The sequence below is a fragment of the Triticum dicoccoides genome, chromosome 6B (genome assembly GCF_002162155.2).
Source record: "Triticum dicoccoides isolate Atlit2015 ecotype Zavitan chromosome 6B, WEW_v2.0, whole genome shotgun sequence".
In the NCBI taxonomy this organism is placed as follows: domain Eukaryota; kingdom Viridiplantae; phylum Streptophyta; class Magnoliopsida; order Poales; family Poaceae; genus Triticum; species Triticum dicoccoides.
In genome coordinates this window covers 18,298,710-18,303,096 of record NC_041391.1, presented here as the reverse complement: position 1 = coordinate 18,303,096, position 4,387 = coordinate 18,298,710, and positions in this window count along the sequence as shown.

The window sequence follows — 4,387 nt, the reverse complement described above, 5'->3', positions numbered from 1 at the left end:
CGAGGGCCGGGTCGGGGGCGAGCGCCGGGGTCGGGGTCGCGGGCGAGGGCGGGGTCAGGGGCGAGCGCCGGCGCCGGGGTCGGGGGCGAGCGACGGGGGAAGAGAGAGCGGGGATTTGGGGAGAAAGGCGGGATGAAGCAGGGATAGTGAGAATTTTGGGTTAAGTGGACGTAGCAGCAGCGCGTTTGGCCAAAACGCGCTGCTACTACCTTCAGTAGCTGTAGCGGTTTATACGAAACGCGCTACTACTACCTTCAGTAGCTGTAGCGGTTTATACGAAACGCGCTACTACTACCTTCAGTGGCTGCTACTACTGCTAGTTTTCCTTTTTCTTTTCCTTTATTTTCTCCCACTTTTATTTCCCGAGAGCAGTGAACAAAGGGAGGGCGATATATATTGCATCATTTGATGGTTAAATATGTATGCAAAATAGGAACATATATATTACATCATTGGACCGATGCATAATAATGGCTAAGTGTGTATACAAAATAGGAACACACACAGACACACATATATATATACATTACATCATTTGACCGATAACATACGGTTCCTCAGCGTTGACGTTTTCGTTTTTGAGTCAGCTTCTTTCCCTTCTTCTTCGTCGAAGAATAATTGAGCCCCTCATTGTGACTTTGCCTTTTCCATGGAGTACGATTTTTCTTAGGTAATGTAGTATTGATTCTTCTTTTGACGTATACTTCATCATCATCGTCATCTTCCCTCATTGGGTTGCCGTACTGATCATAGTCTTCCTCGTTGGCGACTCCATCCATTCCAATGATGTTCCTTTTGCCTCTCCTCAAGACAACACGACTGGGATTGCATGGGTCGGTTATGAAGAAGCATTGTGTCACGTGCTTAGCGTGTACCCATGGCTCGTTTTTTGCGATAGCGTTCATGGTAGCGCTCTTGGCGTTGGGTACTCATGGTAGTGAAAATCCGGTTTTCTCTTTCGACATTCTTTGCCCATCTGACACGGAACATCGTCGTGTTGTGCAGTCCAGAGTAGTCAAGCTCCCAGATCTCCTCGACCCTTCCATAAAATCGTTCAGTTGCGCCGTTGTCGCTGCCGGTCATGCATTCCATCGTCACCCCTGAGTTCTGATCATCACTGTCCATATCTTTGGCCTCCATGTAGAACGTGTATCCGTTGATATCATATGCCTGATAGGTTACGAGGTTGAGTGAGGGGCCATGTGCTAAGGTGTATATGAGCAATCGGTCCTTAGAGCCCTCCTCCGGGGGATTAGCAATAATATGCTCTCTGAACCAATGCAGGAAAGTGGAGTTGTGCTCTCTAGTAACTTCGGCGTTCGTCCTGCATACCCCCCGATCATGATACTTCTTTGCGATAATTTCTTTGTGCAGTGCCACGAAAGGATCTACCTCGTCTAGGTGTTGTAGCACTACCAAGTTTGCTCTGTCAAAGTCGCTGCGTCGATCTGAGTATGCCACGTGCAGTTCCCTACGACCGTTGCAGTGACCATCTCCTTCGAGCCTCCCATCATGCTTGTTAATGGGCAAACCAACACTAACACAAGGCGGCTGGTGTGCGCCATATAGAAAATTCTCACAGAAAGAGATGCACTCTTTTGTCAAATAGCCCTGGACGATGCTTCCATCTGGACGGGACATTTTACGAACGAATCCTTTGATGATCCCATTCATCCTCTCAAACGTCATCATGCTGTGCAGGAATGACGGCCCCAGGTCTATTATGTCATCCACAATATGGACACACAGATGCACCATCACGTCAAAGAACGCGGGCGGGAAGTACATCTCAAGCTCATTCAGTATCACAACAATCTCTTCCTGTAGCCTTCGGAGCTGCTTCACACTGATTGACTTTCGAGAGATGACGTCGAAAAAGTTGCAGAGACCAATAAGCGTGTCACGGACATGCTTGTCCATTATCCCTCTAAGGGCAACAGGTAGTATCTGCGTCATCATCACATGACAGTCATGAGACTTCATCCCGCTGAACCTTTTCTTGTCCGTGTCTAGATATCTGCTTATCTTGCCACAGTAACCGGAACTAACTTTGACTCCGATAAGGCACTTAAAGAAGGCATTGATCTCAGCCTGACTTAAGGTGAAGCAAGAAGGGGGGCAATAATCCTCTTTATTTATTTTCTTGCCCTTCTTCTCCCGTGCCTCTGTCTCCGTCTCTGTCTCGTCTGACATTTTACGGGGCGGCATGTGCAGATCTTCCCTGATTTTCAAATCTTGCAAGTCTTTTCTTGCCTTCGGCCCATCCTTGGTCTTATCCGGCATGTTCATCAGTGTTGCGAGCAAGCTCTCAAGGACATTCTTACAGATATGCATTTGATCAAGGCAATGAGGTGTATCGAGTTTGTGCCAGTACTCCAAGTCCCAGAACACAGACCTCGTCTTCCATACCTTCAGCAGGGGCTTCGGCGCCTTTCTCATCGTCTTTCCTGGCGCGGGGCACTCCTTCTAGTTTTTCAACAGCTCATCAATTTCGGCACCGCTCCGCTTACATGGAGGTCCTCGATGCTCAGCGTGACCATTGAATAGATCTCCATGGTTTCTCCACGGGTCGTCCTGTTCAAGCCATCTTCGATGCCCCATGTACACGATTTTCCCAGACCGGCCATCTTTCCTTGACGTTAGCTGCTGAGACGTCGTATCATCCATGCAACGCGTGCATCCGCAATATCCATGGCACACCTGGCCTGCCACATATCCGTAACCGAGATAGTCCTGCACCGTCGTGATCAGCATGGCTCTCATGTTGAAATACTCACCTTTGCTGGCATCCCATGTCTTGGCCGGTGTTTTCCATAACATGTCTAACTCCTCTTGAAGTAGCCCCAGATACAAATTAATATTATTTCCTGGTTGTTTTGGCCCTTGAATAAGCATGCTCATGTGAATGTACTTCGATTTCATGCACAACCAGGGGGGAGGTTGTACATCCATACAAACACGGGCCATGTGCTATGGTTGGTGTTCTGGCTGCCAAACGGATTCATGCCATCGGTACACGCGCCGAGCACGATGTTCCTTGCATCACATTCAAAATACCGATAGAAGCTATTCAACGCTCTCCACTGGGTTCCATCCTTCACATGTCTCAGCTTCGGATCATCTCCATCGTCGGGCTTCTTCCTCTCCGCATGCCAGTGCATTAGCTTTGCTTCCTTGGGATCTACAAAATACCTCTAGAGATGGGGAGTGATCGGTAAGTACCATACAACTTTCTGGGGACATTTCTTCCCGGCCTTCTTGTATCGAGAAGCATTACACATCGGACATCTTGTTTTTTCCGCGTGCTCCTTCCGATAAATTATGCAATCGTTGATGCATGCATGGTATCTAACGTGTGACAGATCAAGAGGGCACACAATCTTCTTGGCCTCATCAACACTAGTAGGACATAGATTACCCGCGGGAAGAACATCCTTTAGGTACTTGAGATGCTCATCGAGGCTAGTGTCAGTCCATTTGTTTTTAGCCTTCGTCTTCAGGAGTTGGAGCGTGAAACTCAAGCGAGTCACCTCAGGATTGCAACCATCATACAATGGAGTGTTCGAGTCTACCACCAGTTGCTCCAGCTTAGCCTCCTCTCTAAAAGCAGCTCTCTCAGTACTCGTCTCCTTGCGAAGCAATGCTTGAACATGAGGATCCCACACAATTGAACTTAGTACCGACGAACTCTGCTGCGTGGAGTCCTTGTCGTTCTCTCCGCCGCCATGTCCAGCCCCTTCTCCTCCGCCATGTCCGACCCCTTCTCCGCTGCCATGTCCGGCCTCTTCCCCGCCGCCATTATCGATCATCTCTTCTTCTTGCCCCGTGTCATCATTGCCTGCCCCGTCGGCATCCTCAACATCGTCATCCTCATCTTCAGTTATCCACCGAGTATAGCCATCCATGAAACCAGTCATGAGCAGGTGCGCTTCGACACGACCATAGTCATAGGGGTCGAGCCAAACTATTCCTTTGCATTTTTGACACGGACATAAAACCTCTGTCCGGTTATTTTCTTTCATGTCCTGCACCGCCGACCGCAACCACCTGTCCACCATCGTTCCACTGACCATCGTCAACTCTGCACGATAATAATAAACAAATTGATTATAAAAATGCGTGCATGCATCAAAGTCATACAAAATTTGGCATGACCTTCCCTAAAAATAGGACATATATGGATCTAGAGTTTGCCCGGAATTCGCCGAAACGGAAATAAATCGACATTTCGGCAAAACATTGCAACTCAAAAGCACAATTTGGCGTCAACTCATGCCACACATACAATTTCCACAAACATATCACACACACATAAACATATTTCCATTTTGCAAAAGCATGAAATTTTCATCACCTCTATCTCGAGATCGAGCACACGGTGGAGATG